The sequence below is a fragment of the Ursus maritimus genome, unplaced genomic scaffold, assembly GCF_017311325.1.
Source record: "Ursus maritimus isolate PB19 unplaced genomic scaffold, ASM1731132v1 scaffold_19, whole genome shotgun sequence".
NCBI classification, from domain to species: Eukaryota; Metazoa; Chordata; class Mammalia; order Carnivora; family Ursidae; genus Ursus; species Ursus maritimus.
This window is the reverse complement of record NW_024424341.1, coordinates 27,977,204-27,996,100: the sequence shown is the minus strand read 5'-3', so window position 1 is coordinate 27,996,100 and position 18,897 is coordinate 27,977,204. Positions and strand designations below refer to the sequence as shown.

The following is an 18,897-nucleotide window of genomic DNA, read 5'->3' as shown; positions in this document are numbered from 1 at the left end:
GATTAGGAGGAGGCAAGGATGAGGACAATGGGAGGCCGGGGACAGATCTCCTGGCTACAAGAGCCCAAATTCTCCAGAGATGCCAGAGCAGGCTGGCTGCTGTTTAATGCTTCTTTTTTTTTTTTTTTAATTCTTTTTTTTTTTTTTTTTTTTTAAGATTTTATTTATTTATGTGACAGAGAGACAGCCAGTGAGAGAGGGAACACAGCAGGGGGAGTGGGAGAGGAAGAAGCAGGCTCCCAGTGGAGGAGCCTGATGTGGGACTCGATCCCGGTACGCCAGGATCACGCCCTGAGCCGAAGGCAGACGCTTTAACGACTGCGCCACCCAGGCGCCCCTGTTTAATGCTTCTAAGCAGGTTAGAAGAAAGGTCAAACTGATTCCCATAAGTATCCAGACCACAAAGTGGCAACCTGGACCCCCAGCACCACTGCCTCATTCAGGATATGGCGTTACTCTGTTGGGTCTACCAGATGGCTTAAGAGCAAGTCCCTGAGAAGGCCTTCAAACTCTGCATACCTGGAGGAGGATTCTGAGCCGGGCTAGAGGGAGGCAGGGACTCGCCCTGGGTCACATAGCATCAAACCCCTGTGGGTAGCTAAGGCAGCAATGGCCCTGTATCAGAAAATCATTGAGGGGGGCTCCCTCACTAAACAAACTGCTTCCTCTTTAGAAAAGCTAAATAGCCTTGCCCTGAGGCCCTGTGGTCCTCAGCCAGTCCCAGCTTCCACCCTGGCCTCACGGGCTGCTAACAGAGGGGCTGCTGGCTGCAACCTGTTTTGCATAGCATAAAGAGCAGGGTAGGCCCACAGATCCCAGATGGGTGGGAATTACTAGGATAGGCAGCTCAGGTGGAAGAAGACACCCTTCAAAATACCTTACCCAGGTCTGAAGGGACGTGAGGTATCTTCTTGCTATGCACAGGAAATACCACTTGAGAGATTAAAACTCCCATTCATCCTACAAGTTAGCCCACTGCTGCTTTAGGGTCAAGCGTGAATTACTCCTCAGGCACTGAGGAAATTCTTTCATCAAACAGCTGCCACTTTGGCCTTTGGCTGAACCTTCTTGAAGTAAACTGTTTACCCTAGTCCCCATTTCACAGCGTCTTCCTGTCTAAGGAAGACGTGGCCTCCACTCCACTTGAAGAGCCTGAACAGGGCCCCATCCCTCTCCTCACCCCCTTCATTCTCTTCTGTGGTACCTAGGGTCTCTTCCTAAGCAAGGCCAGAGGCCCCAGGAAGCCAGAGGCTGAAAGGCAGGTGTGGGTCCAGGGAAACACCAAGCCCTCTGGGACAGGAAAGAACAGAGAGAAGGCCAACCCCTGGAAACTCCCTCTCAGGCTGGCAACCCCAGACTCGCATGGCTTTCTAGAGAACCCGAGAAAGAGAGGAACCAGGAGGGGCTCAGGGGCTCTCTCCCTTCCCCCGCCTTGCCCACACAGCCTCATTCCATCCGGCTGCTGTTTTACTGGCACAGCCTAAGGACTGAGCACAGGCCCACGGGACGTTCATATGTCCTCCTGACTCTGGTTCTACTTCACCAGCAGCATCAAAGGATTGATATTTTGTCTTTAACTGAACTTCAGTGGGAATGAGGGTTGGAGGGAACTTCACTTACAGGTCAGGGGAGATTCAAAGTTCTACTAATGTCCCTTTCAACCCAAAGAAAGCCTGCAAAGAAGAAAGAAGGAGTGGGGGTGGAGCTGTGGGGATGAAAGGAGTGAGAAGGGGGCATCTCCACCCCATCTTCCTGTCCCCTCACCTGGACCTCTTCCTACAACCACCTCTCATCTTCCCCTCTTCACTACCCCTCCAGATTCCCTTTAGCCACACAGATAAACAACTTGTTGATTTTTCCTCACCAGAGCAGCTCCCCCTAGCCCAATTAGCTACTGGCATTTATTGCTGATTTTCTTCCTCAGAAGGCTGCTGATCTGAGGCTGGGAGGTTGTTGCCTATTGGTGGTGCTAGGACTTTACAGCTGACAGATTCCAGAAAGGGCAGAGCAGGACCAGGACTGCTGTCTAGGGTCTCTAGGTCATGACACAACAGCTCAGGGTCCCCTGCTCTCTCTCAAGCCCTGCAATGCTGCTCTTTTGGGAGTAGGAAGGGCCTCGCCCCCTAACCACAAGGGAGTGGAGCTACTTTCAGTGTCCCTCTGGTAGGTTTCCTACCCTGATCCCATGGAGGAAGAGAAGGAGAAAAAAGAGACCCTAAAGGGCAAAGATGATAACCCAGGAAGAGATGAAAAACAGAGGACTATAGGACACAGAACAAAGCCCCTCAGGGCCACAGACTCACTAGCCCTGGCTCCCTTCCCATCTCAGCAGCCAATAAATTGCTTACCCTCCCCGGGCTTCCTCACTTGCAGAGTCACATCCCCCTGAAGGAAGAAGCTGGGTGGAGGCTGTTTTTATCATTCAATATCAAAACTATTTTTTTGTTTTAATATTACTATACACAAATAAAAATTCAGCACTGATATCAAAATTAAAATTACATTTTTCTCTAAATCTCCCTTGCCTTTGGTTCACTTTATTATACATGGTACTACGAGCTGCATTTACAGATGGCAAAAGATCACATATATTTGAATGCCAATAGCTGGGACTGAGGGAAACAGTCTCTTCACTCTAGGAAGATGACCTTCTTTCTGAGAATCTGTGGGCATAAAGTACCCTCTGGCACAGCTCCTCCCGCTCCAGCCCCAGAGGACCCTGATCCCTCCCTCCCATTCCTGTAAGAAAAAATTTCCCCAGTTCTCAGCTAGCAAGTTGGGGTGGCCCAAGGCCCAGCCTATGCCCTGGAGCCTTAGAGGAGATCTGTAATGGCAACATGAAGTCTCCACTGACAATATGTTGTAATTACAATAATGACTTATAAATCAGCACCAAGAAGTACTCTAGAATGGCTGGTTAGGGACACATGCAGGCATCCCTGGTGAGCACAGCATAACTGGAGGAAAAGCCTGCTCTCCCCAGATAGCAAGTTCAGACCCTCTCCTCCCGAAATGTCACTTGGAGATAGATGTCTGCCCTAATAGTTAGCAAGGACTTATTGCTAACAAGCATTCTGGGCAGACAAGGAGGTTTTCCTTGTCCAGGTCCCCAGAGAGGTGAGCCAGGCCCGTCTGTTGATAAGGGCTCAGGTTTGCAGAACACAGGGTAGGGAAGCTGGGGCATGGGAACGGAGAGTAGGGAGAGGGAAGGAAGAAGCCCACCCCAGGCTCATGGGTGGAGAGAGAAGAGATGCAGGCGTGCTCAGCCACGGCCACAAAGCCCCAGCTGCTTTCAGGATGTGCAGGGCTCCTGTAGCTTTGGGGCCCCATCTCCTCAGGGCTGAGGCCCCAAACCTCAGGCAGAGTGGAGTCAAGAGTAATGACCTCACCAAGGCTCCGGATGTGCCGTCAGCATCCTGTGCACAGCTTCTCCAAAGCAAGGGCGCATCACCTTCTCCTGCAACCTCTTCCTCCTCCTGACTTCCCCATGTCAGCTAAAGAGACCAACCTCATCACCCGGGCGCTGAAATGTCAAACCCCAACCAATCAAGTGTCTGTTCCGCAAGATGATAGCTACTTTTGCAATCTCTCTAGAATCAGTCTCTTCTTTTCCATTTCTGCTGCCAAATTCCAGCTTTCACTACGTCTCACCTGGACCCTATCTACCTAGTTTTCTGTTTCCTCCCTCCCTTCTTTTCTTGTCCCCTTATGAGCAGCTATATATATCTCCTGCCGCCAGTCTGCCCCTTGCTGGCTCAGGAACTTGTCAGAACTAAGTGCTCCATTTGCCACCTGCCAATTAAAGTCCTTGTCTAGTGGCTTTCTGGACTGATCTCTTGCAGTGTCCATTTCCTCTTCTTCTGGGGACTTTAACTTTTTGATACAGTCTGGGGGGTACTGCCTACCATGCCCCCAGCCCTCCCTGCTAGGCTGGGCCAACCAGACATCTCCTCCCTGGGATGTGCATCCCAAGCTGTGGTGACAAAATTACTGAGCACAGCTGCAGCAGATTTATCCTGGCGACAGTGGTACCTGGAAGTCGGCTGGCCTATGGTTCCTGCCGTACCAACTCCAAGACCCTGGAGGGGACGTGAGTGTTGAGTCATCTCTCTAATTCTGGGAGTCCCCACAACCTTCTAAGGAAGTCCTTTCCTGCCAAAGTCAGCCAAGCTGTTGCTTGTAACCAAAGAGGATTTTCTTAGTACTTTTTAACATACATTTCCTATGTTCCAGCCAAAAGGGAAAACTCCCTATAAGTGCCACGATGGCCTCCCTCAGCACCCGTTGGCCTGCACACCTCTCCAGCCCACAGGTACTGCTGAAGCTCTACCTGCCCCTTCAGAGCCCAAAGATCTCTTCCGAACCCTCGATGGGGATGGCTTCTGCTTCCTTTAAACCAACAAGCCACTAGTTGTCCCTTCTGCCTTCTTCCACTGTAGACATTGGGACACCTGCCTTAGCCCCCTCCTAGGGGACAGTGACTTGGTTCATTATCCCCTCCACAACACCCAGCAACCCAGCACAGTTTCAGGTTCAGTAAAATTCACCAGACTCTGGGGGCAGACAACCCAAAGGACAATTACAGGCTTACTGGGCAAAACAGACAGCGAGCAACAAAGAATGTGGAGTGTGCCATCAGAAAGACCGGAGTCTGAAGTCCAGATTTTCCACTTACTAGCTGTCTGAGTTTGGGCAAGTCTTGTAAGTTCTGTAAGTCTCAATACTTCATCTACGAGGTAGTGACAATAATGCCAAACTTGCAATGTGAGGGCATCTAGCACGGTGCCTGGCTAGCAGTAAGCACACAGTTAACACCAGCCATTATTCCAGCTGTTAGTAGCGGCTTTAACAGATGCTCTGTCAGAGGGCTGGAATCAGGAGTCTTAGGGCTTGCTGTGTAACCCTACCTGGATCTGTACGTGCCTTATAAACCCACTGAAAAAAAAACACATAGAAAGTGCTTCACAAAGTAAAAGCACAATGAAAGTGATTCCTTCCACTTTTCTAACCTTCAGAGATTCCCAGGTGTCCTGTCCAGTGCATGGCCATGGCAGGACTTCACCTTGCAAATACTCCAACCTGCTCAGTCTGAGAGACAGAGTCAGGGCAAATGACGGTGTGGTTCAGCGTCTGTTTCCCCTCGTCCACACAGCCATTCCTTTTCCAAAGCCTTAGTTCCTAAATGTCCTGCTTTCGTGGGGCCTTCCTTCAAATAACCATGGGGTAGTGTCTGCTACGTGGTTACAGTGGGACTGGGAGCTCAGGCACCGCAAGTCACCCCTACCATTAACCTAGTCAGCACTGGGCAGCATGAGAATGAAAGGCAAAGGCCAATCCAGGGCAGCTGCCAGAACAAGCCTGGGTAGGGAGCAAGGTAGACGTCCCTCGTAAGACTTACATCTGCCTGGATTAATCTCCCAAGCAACTGTTACAGCCCAAACCAGTGGTTTGCAAAGTGTTCTCTCTGAGGAGCTGAGCAGAAATGCAAATTCTAGGCCCCACCCAGACTGACTGAATCAAAAAACTCTCGGAGTGAGGCCCAGCAATCTGTGCCTTAAACAGCTCTTGAGGGGATTCTGATGCCTGCTCAAGCATGAGGAACCTTGCCCTAAACCTTTAATGGTATGACCCTCTGCTTTAACTCAAACATTTGGTGAACACCCTACACCAAGCACCAAGCTGGGTGATGGTATTCCAGAAATGAGGACACATTTGAAGAACTTCCACAGTCTAATGGGGGCCCAAATCAAGTACACAAATACACTAGGCAGGATGTGGCATAGAAGAAGTCAAAGGAATCACTTTCCACCCTTTTCCCCAGACTCCTAACCCTCAGACCTTCTCTTGCCATGACTGGGGAAAAGAGAACATGAGTTCCGGAACCTCCCCCCTCCCTGTGCTGCTATTCTGGACTCCTCAAACACAGGTAGCTTTCTCAAGAGGAGTGATCCTTAGCCAGAGGCAGGTCTCAGGTCCAGAAGCTTGACATGTGGGGATATGCTCCCAAGAGGCCACACCCAGTGGTTCTTAGGGACTTGGAAATTGGCCCTATCGGGGGTTTGGGCTCAGAAAGTTCTCAGAGGGCCACGAACATGCCATAGCACACCACAACAATGCATTCCTGGGCAGGGTCACTCCCACAGGTCCTTGGCAAGCTTGCACACGAGTGTGCAGATGCAGATATAAACACACAGACAGTTGGCCCCCTGGCCTCCCTTCCTCTAATCTCAAGTTACAAGGTTAAAGGCGTCCTATTCACAGCCAAGGGGGAGGGATCAAAGGGGGTGCTGAAGCAGTGAGCCATCTGGTTCAGATCAAGATTGCTCATTCAGGACCCCAGCAAACTTCTAGAGCCTCTTGAGCCTTCCTGATGGGTCATAGATTTCCTCCCTTCCCCAAATTCCCACCAGGAAACAGGATTGGGCTGGAAAGGGGTGACCTAAAGGCAAATTTGCCAAAGGAAGATTAGAAAACAAAAACCTGAATTAGGCAAGTCTGTGCCACCTCTGTGAGCCCTGGTTCCCTCTTCCCTTCAGATCCTGAACACTACGACTAAACTCGAGATTACCGCCTACAGACACTGTGCCTTCCTCCACAAAGTGCTCAGGGCACCTAGCAGGTATCCTTCCTTGAACTAGCACCCCCCTCCAAAGTTAACAGCAGAAATAAGTTTTAGGGGTGTGGTCTCCCAGACTCCTCTTATGCTACCATCTCTACTAAGGCAGGAGGTTCCCTCCATCTCAGAAGGACTTCAGAGCGCACCGGGAGTAATAAGAGGAAGGAATGACCAACTGGCGTCTAGACAATTGTTGCAAGGACAAGATGGGAGTGTGAGTTATTGGCTAGGAATGACTGTTTCCCAGAGGCCCCAGAATGCCCTGAAACCCCCTCAGAGGCTTTGACTGGAAGAGGCTGCCACTCCCTTTCTGCCACCAGCACTTCTCTTCCCCCAATATCTTAGACTCGTTCTTCAGTGCTTTAAGCAACTGTAAAGCAAGAGACAAGATGGGAGATGGATGCAGTTGGCAAGAAATAGAAATTGAAAGACTAACTTGAGCAAAGAAGCAATGGGTGGGTGACTCTTTACAGGCAGAGAGGGCCAGAAGTGGGCTATGGGAAAGGGGGGGGGTGTTAACAGAAGTGGTAGAAAGCTAAAGGGGAACCTAAAGTGAGCTCAGCCCAGAGATGCAGCAGGGGGCTTGGGAAGTTTGGTCCAGTTACAGTGGAATGGCTGGAGGAAAAAATGACTGCCATTCCAAGGCATGGGCTCAGGCCAGTCCCCAAAGGACTGGGGCATGGCCTTGGCCAAGTTTCTGGTTTATGTCATGCCTCAGTTTCTCCAAAGTGGGAAGGAGGTCAAGCTGTTAGGTCTTATCAGAGAGAACTGGGCCATTGGGGGTGGCTAGGGGGCAGTGCCAAGTAGGGGAAAGAGGAGAGGGGTGCTCATGATGCAAAGACAGCCTGTGGCCAAGAGGAGCGGAGCAGGGGTCTCCAGGTAGCTCAGAGGCCAAGAGCGTGCAGGGGTTGGGGGTACGAACTAGCCAGTGGACAGTAAGTCGGGACTGGGGCAGGGAGCGCTTCTCAGAGCTGGGGATGGGGGCTGTCACCAAGGAGTGGAACAGTCGCGCCTCAAGCGCTGGGAGCGGCTTGAGGTGCAGAAACAGAAGGCGGGGATGGGGACTGAGGCCAAGACAAGCGGACCCCCGCCCCCATGGGGGAACCCATAGCTCCGACCCCGGGGAAGTTGCCGGGGTGGACCGGGCCGGTCTGGGCCGCTGGGCCGAGCCAGCGGCCCGTGCGGAAGGGGTTCGGGGAGCAAGGGGCCCGGGGGGCCCCGCATCCCGCCCGTCCTCATCCCGCCCGCGCACCTCAGTCAGTGCCCGGCGCCGCGCGGGCCATGCTCACCGCTCCTGCCGCCGCCTCCGCCCGTGCAGAAAGCCGCCGCCGCTGGTGGCGTCCGGACCCGTTAGCTCCGCGGCTCCCTCGTCCTCCAGCAGCGGGCCAGTCCCGCCCTTGCCGGCTCTGCCCTCCCGGAGCGAGCCGCCGCCGCCGCCTCAGTCCGGCCCCTCCCCCCACCCCAGCCCGGCTTGAAGGGAAGGGTGGGGGAAGGGGGCGACTGCCCCCTCCCCATTCACATCCTCTCCGTCTCTCCCCACCCTCCTCCACCCGCACGCGCGCAGGCATGCTGGGATATGGAGTTCAGCCGGCGCTGGGCTGCTAGGGGTGTCCCACATCCAGGACTACAGCTCCCGATAGACAGCGCGCACGCCCTAGGGATTGTGGGCTTTGTAGTTCGTCCGGGGCCCGGGGGGAGTCTACCGCGCAGGAGGTGGGGTCGGGGAGGAGGGGGGATGGGAAATCTCCATGCCCAGAAGGCTGGGCTCCCGGTGTTTGAAACAGAGGGATGTGGGGTCTGCGGTGGCCCGGCCTCGGGTTGAATACCTGGATCCCCAGGGAGGTGCAAACTGTAGACCAGGATGCCTCTCAGACGCGGCTGTGGCCAGCTGCGACCGAGCTCGGCTCAAGGGGAAGCCTCTGGGCCCCCGAACAGCGCTTCGGGTACAGTTCCCACTAGCGCTCCCAAAGAGCCATGACCTGAGACCAGCTTGGCTTCGTGCCTGGGCTCTGCAAGCCGGTAGAGCTGTGGTGGGGCCTCTGCGCTCAGGCGAGAGGAGAAGGGGCTCCAGGAGCGAGCTACGTGGGCGTGGGGTTTTCCCCATCCGGGAAAAGGGAGCAGAGTGACTGTGGGTTTCCCGGAGCACCTCCTTCCAGTCGCACTCTCTTTTGTCAGATGTTCTTAGCTCCCTCCCTACTGTTTAGGGTGAGGCGCACACGTTTTAAATATTTTTTTCATGTCTTCTCTTATCAGGGACCTTCCCCAACTTCCAAACCTAACTCAAACTCTTCAAGAACCTCCAGGTCGACCGCACTTTCGCCCTCAAAGCTTCATCTCTTCTAGCAGAGCGGAAGCCCGTAGGTCAGTGGTTCTCAAACTTTGGCGTGTATCAGATTCTCTTGGACAGCTTGCCCAAATACAGCAGACTCCCAACTCGCAGTCTCTTGTTTCATTAACTCTAGGGTGTGCCTGGGAATTTGCATTTCTAACAACATCCAGGTGAGACTGATGGCTGCGGGTCTGGGAAACCACTTTGAGAACTGCTACTGTTGGTGTTTGCTAGAATTCTGGCTTTGTCCTTCAAGGATGGGCCTGGTGTGGAATATTAGCCTCTGAAAAGCCAGGGCATGTAAGCCAGGGTCCTAGCGTAGTTTAGCACAGGAGTGCTCTTTTTAATTGTAATAAACAAACAAATCAGTTCATCCTGTAAAGAAAAATACGGTGTGGGCCATCTGACTGAAAGATGTTCCAGATCTTAGCCCTTGGTGTTTTCTCCAAAGCTGGGAAGGTTTTCTGTTGCCAAGGGCGGCAGCTGAGGTACACCTGGTGCTAACTGCTCCCCCAACCCCGTCCCCCATGGATGTAAGCCAAGGGGTGTGATCTCAAACCGGAAGTACAATGGGCTCAGTAGAATCCACTGCCTCTGGGTGGGCTATGACCTAAAACAGGCTGGGGAGGCACCTGGGTGGCTCAGTTGGTTAAGCTCAGGTCATGATCTCAGGGTCCTGGGATTGAGCCCCACGCTGATTTCCCTGCTCAGTGGGGAGTCACCTTGTCCATCTCCCCCCTGCTCATTTTTTTCTCTCTCTCAAATAAATTAAATCTTTAAAAAGTAAATTAAGTAAATAAAAATAAAACAGGCTGGGGTAGTGAGAGGTGGGAAGGTGGCTTCCTGACCTCTCAGGTAGACTCTTCTTACCACCTGCTGTCCTGCCATTTGTTCTGGGAACTACAAGTCTCTGAAGACAAATAACACTTGGTGACCATCACCCTCAGGCACAATCCTAGGCTTTTCCAGCTGTAAGGTGACAAAGATTCACTGCTTGACCAAACTTAAGCCAGGCTCCTCTGAGCTCTCTTCTCCAATAGGCCTCAACCTCGGCCTATAAAAACTACACTCCTCAACACAAATGGTTTCATTCATCCTCCTTCCTGTACGTTAAAGACTTAAACACAGTAACATAGTTTCTAACAGCCCAAAGCCACATCCCCTAGGATGACCCTGTCTCTTCTAAAGTGTCTGCCAGATAAAGCTCAAGGCTGCCAAAACGATTTATGGTTTAAGCCAACACCTGAAGATAGGTGACTCTGCATTTACTACAAAGGGCTTGCAACTGTGATTCCTTCCTCTGTCCCTTTGAGATGTGTATGTATCTCCTACAGCCCTGGTATGCCTTTCCCAAGGACCTGAAAGCCATTCCTTTGAAATGTAATCATCGGGAAGGATAGGGCCTCTGTGTCCCAATCTCTGTGGGAGGATAGAATCCTAACTTCGGTAATTGCCCGCTAACAGACACCACTGGCCTAAGCATTTACACCCACCAATCCTTTCTCGTTTTTTTTACTTCCCTGACTAGTGAGCCCCTGCTCACCTCCCTCCATACTCCCTCATTCTCGCTTTAAAATGCCCAGTCACCTCTACAAATTGAAATGGAATTCAGTTCATATTGGACTCTCTTCGCAGTAGTATATTCCTGGTTAAAATCTGGCCTAACCACTTTAGTGTCTGGTTTTGTTTATCTTTGACAAAATGGGTGGGTACACTGAGTCGTCAGGGCCCAGATTCTAATCTTCCGCCCATCCACTGAGGGCCAAAAGGGTGAGTTATTCCTAGGTCTTCGGGCAAGTAACCAGTGGCCACTGGTTTTGTTTATCTTTGACAAAGTGGGTGGGTACACTGAGTCGTCAAGGGCCCAGATTCCAGTCTTCCGCCCATCCACTCAGGGCCAAAAGGGTGAGTTATTCCTAGGTCTTTGGGCAAGTAACCAAGTGGCCACCATATAATCAAGGCATTGGACCTTGACTAAAGTTAACCCTGGAATGTTTTTCTGTTTCTTTTAGATTTGTGTCACCATCACAGGCCAGTGGAGGCTAAGTAATCCACATGCAACCTCACGCTACGCCCATAAAACCAGCTGCCAGGCCCTTCCTACAAGGGTTTGGCCTCTCTGCACCTGAGTCACGTGCAATGACAACATTTTCTCACATGCAGAAGGTACATGAAATTTTTTGAGTTTACATCTATCTCCCACATCTCTGTTTGCATATGATTCAGGGAGAACAAAGATGCCCTTTCATGGGCAGGACAAAGAGACCCTCTCTCTACCTCAGCTCCAACAGAAACCCTCATCATCACCCTTACCACCTCCCAATTAGATATCAAATTGGTTCACCCATTTCCCCTTGCTGGTTCTACTTTCCCATCCCCTCCACCAATCCAAATTCTCCCTGACTGTCCGAAGTCTACCCTGAATTTTCCTTCCTCCAGAAGGTTCTCCCCAACTGCTTCAGTGTAGCATTTGGATTTGAATCGTTCTTTGTAAAGCCTAGTTTTGCTGGTGAACTGTCCAGTGCAAGAGAGAAAGTGGAAAAGGAATTTGGGAGTTGGAACATGGCACATGAGAGCACAGGGCTTTGGAGGCAGACAGCTACTAAGTAGCAAGGTGCAAAGAGGAGAGGAACTGGCTCACTCACTCTCTGGGTTTCTGTTTGGGGGACAGAAGCTTAAAGTCAGACCGATCTGGCAGCTCCCACCCCTAATGCTGTGTGTGATCCAGAGCAAGTTACACAATTCTTCCATTTGTAGAATGGGAATAATAATAACAAAAGACCTCACTTCTTAGAGTTGCTGTAAAGATTGAAAGAAATACTATGATTTTAGATAGGAATACTATCAAAAATAAATTAAGTTAATCTATAAATTTAATGTGATTCCAGTACAAATGCCAGCAGGTTTTTTGGGGGTTTTGTTTGTTTGTTCATTTTTTGGAGATGTGAGAGAGAAGTAGATAAATTAACTTTTTAAAATTATTTGGAAAAATAACAAACAAAGCTAGTCAGGAAATTTTTTTTTTTAAACTAACAGTAGTAAAGGGTGTTAGCCCTCTCAGATCGCAAACATATTTTAAAGTCTACTCTTAAAATAGTATGATAGGTCAAAGACACAGATCTGCCAGTCTAGAAGTAAACTCAAATACTCATAAAAATAAGCTTAAGTATTAAAGGAAAATTGCCGTATAGTAAAAATACATTCTCAAATAAGTGGGAGAAAGGGTGAATTACTCTATAACGATGCAGGGAAAATTGGGGAACCATTCATTAAAAAATTAAGCCAACACTGAATAAATTAGTGGATCGAGGTAAAGATCACCAGTGGCTCTCAGTGTCATGAAAACCAAAGACAACCGTCTTCATTTGAAGACAATGAAAGTATGATACTCTGAAAGTAGTGTTGAAGAGAGAAACCACCCCAAAGCTGACAACACCCAATGTACAGAATATGCTGGTATTAGAGGAACAGGGTATTTGAAACCACAGAAGATCTAATCAACAAATGACCAAGTTTCTTCAATGAATACCTTGAAAATTGAAAAAAAAAGAAGAGAATCTATAAATTTTAAAAGCCCTATCAACCATTTGCAATGTATGGACTTTATTCAAATACACTGAAAAAAAAAAGTTGTTTTAGAATAGGGGAAATTTGAACATTGACCATTGGATATTAAGCAGTTGTTATTAATTTTAAGTGTGCTAATAGTGTTATGGCTAGTTTTTTGTTTAAGAGACCTCATTTAATAATATATCCTGAAATCGTATTTATGGAATGATAGGATGTCTGGGGTTTGCTTCAAAATAATCCAGGGTTGGGTGGAGGTATAGATACAACAAGATTGACTGAACTGACCACTGTTGGAGTGGGGGGATGATGGTTACTTGGGGTTCATTGTAACATTTTTTCCACATCCAAGTTAATAGAAAATGGAGACACTTTTGCAATTTAAATTAAAAGGTAAGGAGCTAATATAAAGCGCTTTTGCAAATCAGTAAGAAGACCAAGAAACCAACAGGAAATGTAAAAATTATATAAACAGTTCACAAAAAAAGGAAACACAGTGGCTCTGATATGAAAAGATGCAGAGCTTCCGTTTTTGAAAAATTCTGGTAAAATACACAGAACATGAGCTTTACCACCTTAGCCATTTTTAAGTGTACGGTTCAGTGTCATTAAGTACATTCGCAGTGTTGTGCAACCATCACCACCATCCATCCACAGAGCTCTTTTCATCTTGCAAAACTGAAAAGTTCTGTGCCCATTAAACAATGACTCCTCACATTTTCCCCTCCCCCCCAGTTCCTGACAGCCACCATTCTACTTTCCGTCTCTATAAATTCGACTATGAAGTCATATCAGCATGAGGACACTATTTGTCTTTTTGTGTCTGGCTTGTTTCACTTAGCATAATGTCCTCAATGTTCATCCACATTGTAGCATGTGTCAGGACTTCCTTCCTTTTTCAGGCAGAATAATATTCTATTGTATGTATATTCCACGTTTTATCCATTTATTTGTCAATTGACGCTTGGGTTGCTTCCATCCTTTGGCTGTTGCAAATAAAGCCACTATGACCATGAGTATACAAATCTCTCTTTAAGTCCCTGCCTTTAATTCTTTTAGGTATAATCCAGCAGTGGAGTTGCTGTATCATATGACAATTCTGTTTTTAATTTTTCAAGGAACCATCATAATATTTTCCATAATGGCTGTACCATTTTACATTCCCACAACAGTGACAAGGGTTTCCATTTCCCCACATCCTCACCAACCATTATTTTCCGAGCTTCACTTTTTTTTTTTTTTAAGATTTTATTTATTTATTTGTCAGAGACTGAGAGCAGAAGAGAGAGAGAGAGAGCAAGAGCACAAGCAGGGGGAGTGGCAGGCAGAGAGAGAGGGAGAAGCAGGCTCCCCACAGAGCAAGGAGCCTGATGTGGGACCCAATCCCACCTAAGGCAGACACTTTACTGACTAAGCCACCCAGGCGCTCCTCTGAGCTTCACTTTTAGTAAAATAAATGCAAATAAAAACCATGCTGAAATATCATTTTTCACCTATCAGATTGGTAAAGACCAAAAAGCTTGATAACTATCTTGGCAAGAGTGTGGGGAACAAGATTCATATATGCTGTGAGTATGAGTAGAAATTGGTACGGCCTCTAAGAAGAGTAACTTGGTAATATCTTCAAATTACACTTGCACACACCATTTGACCGAGCAATCTGTAAGAAAGTATCCTATTTACACATTCTCTTAGTTATATCCAGAGATGGCTATTTGTTACAACATCATAAGAGCAAAGATTTAAAGCGATCTAGATGTTATGGCATCTGTATGCTGTGACTCAAGTCTGTTAAACATCTGACTCTCTTGGTTGTAGCTCAGGTCATGATCTCAGGGTCGTGACATCAATCCCCCGAGTCGGACTCCATCCTTAGTGGGGAGTAGGCTTGAGATTCTCTCTCCCTCTCCCTCTGCCCCCCCCACTCACACTCTCTCACAAACAAATACATGTTGGTGATCCGAATTAAAGATTAAATGAATAGATTGAGGACATTTCAACTGATGGTGTCTTTTGTTCTCATTAGCTCAGTGGATAACAAACTATTGGAGAGCAGGGCACTGGCTTTTGTATGTCCAAACAGAACTTCAAGAAATATTGATTAAATTAATGAAATTATTTCTTAGTTTCTGGCAGAATTGGGTTGGCAGGCAGCTCAAGGAGGTTAAGTCGCTCATCCAAGGTCATTCACATAATATGTACTACCTGTTCCTTATGTGCAAAGCACAGTGGAGGGCACTGTGAGATTGAAAAATTGGGTCCTACCTTCTAAGATATTGAGATCTAGCAAAGCACTCTGGCAAACACCATTAAAAATATCAAGGCTTTTTTTTTTAAGACTTTATTTTAATCTCCACACCCAACGTGGGGCTCAAACTCACAACCCCGAGACCAAGAGTCACACACTTTACCAATGAACCAGCCAGGCACCCCCAAAATATCAAGCTTTTTTTTAATGGTCCTTTGAACTATATCGATAGAGACCATTGTTCTGGTGGGTAAATTAAGGCACAGATCGGAGCAATTTCTCAAAAGCCATAAGAAAAAGCAGAAGAAAGATGCTAAAATAGAAGTCATCCTCTCATTTGTGCCCCATCCTTAGTGTCTTAGGGGACTCATTTCAAGGGAACCGTTTCCCGTTAATGTTCCACGTGCTGGATCAGCCTTCTAAAAGGTGCGCAGGTCCTGTGAGATGCTCCTCTATGAAAGGATTCCCTAACCTGTGTGTGAAATGCTTTACACATTAGTGGAAAGTTCTCCGTGCATATAGGTATTTTTTCCCTACCTTTGTCCACCGAGAAGGCCTGGGAGCAGTGACACCCCATTAGCAACTAAGCTTGTTGTTCTTTTTAAATTGAGGTGAAAATCACATAACACAAAATTAACCGTTGTGTTACTTTATTTTATTTTTTGGAGGGGGCACCCAGAAACTAACCACTCTATAGCATACAATTCAGTGTATTTAGTACATCCACAATGCTTTGTAAGCAATCCTATTTTCATGATCCCAAAAGAAAATGCTATACTCATGCTCCCTCCCCTTAGCCCCTGGCAACCACTATGTTCTGTCTCTCTGGTTTCACTATTCTAAATATTTCATATAAATGGAATCACACTAAATATGCTCCTTCATGTCTGACTTCTTTCACTTGGCATAATGTTTTCAAGGCTCCCCCATTTACGGCCTATGTCCGTACATCATTCTTTTATGACTGAAAACCACTCCATTGCATAGATACACTACACTTTGTTTATCCAGTATATTGGTTTCTTAAAGTTGTGAGAAGAAAATAAGCCTGTCTGCCTTTGTTTCATGGTTCGACACCCCACCTGCAACACTTGTTACCATCTCACAGAAGCGCTCTGGAAAATACCGCACAAGATACTTGTGCATGGCAACAGTCAGGCTTTGGGGAAGAGGGTCCTCATTTAAATATGAAGTACACTTAAATGCTCTCCAGAAAGTGTTCGTTGTTTATTTTATCAAGTCTGGATTTTTATTTTTATTTATCCTCCCCCCTTTTAAAGTAGGCTCCACACCCAGCATGGAGCCTAATGCAGAGTTTGAACTCAAGACCGTGAGATGGAGACCTGAGCTGAGATCAAGAGTTGGACGTTTTAAAAATTAAAACACTCGGGGTGCCTGGGTGGCTCAGTCGGTTAAGTGTTGGACTCTTGATTTTGGTTCAGGTCATGATCTCCAGGTTGTGAGACTGAGCCCGTCCACTGGGCTCAGGCTCAGTGGGGAGTCTGCTTGAGATTCTCTCTCTCCCGCTGCCCCTCCCCCTACTCGTGTGTGGATTCTTGCTCTCTCTCAAATAAATAAATAAATCTTTTTTTTTAAAGATTTTATTTATTTATTTGACAGAGAGAGAGAGACAGCCAGCGAGAGAGGGAACACAAGCAGGGGGAGTGGGCGAGGAAGAAGCAGGATCCCAGTGGAGGAGCCTGATGCGGGGCTCAATCCCAGGACTCTGGGATCATGCCCTGAGCTAAAGGCAGATGCTTAATGACTGAGCCACCCAGGCGCCCCAATAAATAAATCTTTCAAAAATAATTTTTATTTATTTGAGAAAGAGAGAGCGTGAGCACGAGGAGGGAGGAGGGGCAGAGGGAGAGGGAGAAGCAGACTCCCCACTGAGCAGGGAGCCTGATAAGGGGCTCAATCCCAGGACCCAGAGATCATGACCTGAGCCAAAGGCAGACATTCAACTGACCAAGCCACCCAGGCGCCCCTAAAAAAAATAATTTTTATAAAACATACCAGCTGTTTTGTTTTCTCCTTGGAAGACCCAGCAGAAGAGTTGAATATCCTCTCTTCATTTTCCTCAACTAGTTCCCATGTCTTCTCTACTCTTCTTGTAGTAAATGCTGTGGGTCGCACCCCTTTACAGCAATGGTGCACCCATTCTCCACGTTTCTCAGCTGTTGCCTTGGCAGCTAATGACTCATGGTTTCACCCTTCTCCAGAGAATTGTCCTCAGTCCACAGGAGCGGCTTCATCCAGATGCACCTGGGGAATTATGCTCCTCCTTTTCCCACCTCCCAGTGGCCCACAGCCTGTGAATGACTGGTGTGCGGTGCAAAGTCCAGGTCCTTTTCTTCTGAGAGACAGAAACCTTGTGCTGCATTTTATGCCTCAGAGCTCACTATAGGATCAGACTGAGGCTAGACATCTTTGCTTGACTTCTTCCTCTGCCCTATTGTGCTTCTTTCACTACCCTAATAAATAATTTGCACAAGAATCCCTGTCTCAGGCTCTCCATCTAGGGAACCCAACCTAAGCTATCTCCATGGGTCATCCTGACTCTCAGAGGTATTTCCTGCTACCAGCAGCAGGCATACATCTCATCTAGGGCCCTGCAGATTGCACCTCCTCCAAGAAGGCCTCCTGGACTTGGGCCCTCATACTCTGACAGCACTTAATAAGGAATTTGCATGCCTACTCTGGCCAAGCACTGTGCTAATCCTTTTGTGTGCATTAGCACATAATCCTCCCAACAAACTGATTAGGCAAATACTCTTGTATTCTTACAGATGAAGAAGATAAGGCTCAGAGAGGTTGAGTGTCTTGCTCACACAGTAAGAAACTAATAGAAATTAAGGAGTATTTGTCTGATTTCACACCACTGTATTTAACCACTATACTCTATCCTAGATTACAGCATCAGAACTTTTATTTTTATGGGTCTATGTACCCCAGACAGTGGGACTATGTACTGAGCAGTGAGCTACATGTTGTTGTCTATTGCTGATGGATTGCGCTGAGGGCTTCATGTTATTAAAAATGTTCTTTGAGGGGCGCCTGGGTGGCACAGCGGTTAAGCGTCTGCCTTCGGCTCAGGGCGTGATCCCGGCGTTATGGGATCGAGCTGCACATCAGGCTCCTCTGCTATGAGCCTGCTTCTTCCTCTCCCGCTCCCCCTGCTTGTGTTCCCTCTCTTGCTGGCTGTCTCTATCCTGTCAAATAAATAAATAAAATCTTTTAAAAAAATGTTGTTTGAGTATCTTTTCTACTCAGACCAAGGAATTCTAGAGTGATTTTGGAGCTCCCCCCCCAGTGTGCCTGCCCTAGGAAGTGGGGTGAACCCCTTTGCCTCTGGGGCACACAGTTTTCCTTGAGCCCCTGCCAGAGCCACAGCGGTAGGCCTCCCTGCCTTCCACTCCACTGCAGAGTGGGGCTCTGCATTGCTGAGAACAGCAGCAGTGGGAGACAGCTCATCACTTCCCTGGAGCCTTCCTAGGTTCACAGAAGAAACAGCAGGCACTGCAGTGGGGCTGGGGGATCAGACCTGGGCCAAATGAAGAGGGGGAAATGACTCTAGGGGGAGAAGACCAAGGGAAGGACAGAGATTTGGGGGAGGAGGTGTGGTAGTGGGGGCTGACTAGGGAATCGTTGGTTATTCATTCATTTGACAAATTGTTTTAACCACCTACAATGTCCTAGGCACTGTTTTGGGGACTGAGAATACAATCATGGACAAACCAAAGACCCTGCTTTAATGAGGCAACAGGAGAACAACAGTAAAAATAATCCTATTAATGGTTAATGTTTTTTGAGCATTTACTATGGAGTCAAGAAGTTATCTTATCCTCACAACAATCTCAGGCATTTGATACTATTACTAATCTGTTTTATAGCTGGTGACAAGGAGAGACAGAGTAGCCAAGTGACTGGCTAAGGTTACATTGAGTTTGAGCGGGGTCCCTCATCTTCTCTGAGATTGATGCCAAGACCTCTCAGCTCCCTACCGACGACAGTAGGTTTGGAAAGTACATTCTTGTAAGAAAACTTCAAACGACATGGATGAAACTGAAGTTCGCCTTGCCCATCCCCATCCATAGCGGTCTCCATCCTGTTACAATGATATGTGTCCACATACAT

At 48.0% G+C, this 18,897-nt stretch overlaps 1 protein-coding gene across 8 annotated transcripts in view; it reads right to left on the bottom strand.

Moving 5' to 3' along the window:
* Window positions 1-8,133, bottom strand: part of ST3GAL2 (ST3 beta-galactoside alpha-2,3-sialyltransferase 2) — a 48,479-nt gene extending 40,346 nt beyond the window's left edge. For 6 of the 8 annotated variants that reach the window (XR_005835623.1, XR_005835622.1, XR_005835625.1 and 3 more), the window contains exon 1: window positions 7,869-8,133. The gene's annotated coding sequence lies outside the window, so the exon portion shown is untranslated. Of the gene's footprint in view, window positions 1-3,389; window positions 3,533-7,868 lie in introns of those variants that run through there. The other 2 variants (XM_040633567.1, XM_040633570.1) reach the window with 2 other exon arrangements.
* Window positions 8,134-18,897: the final 10,764 nt, after the last annotated feature.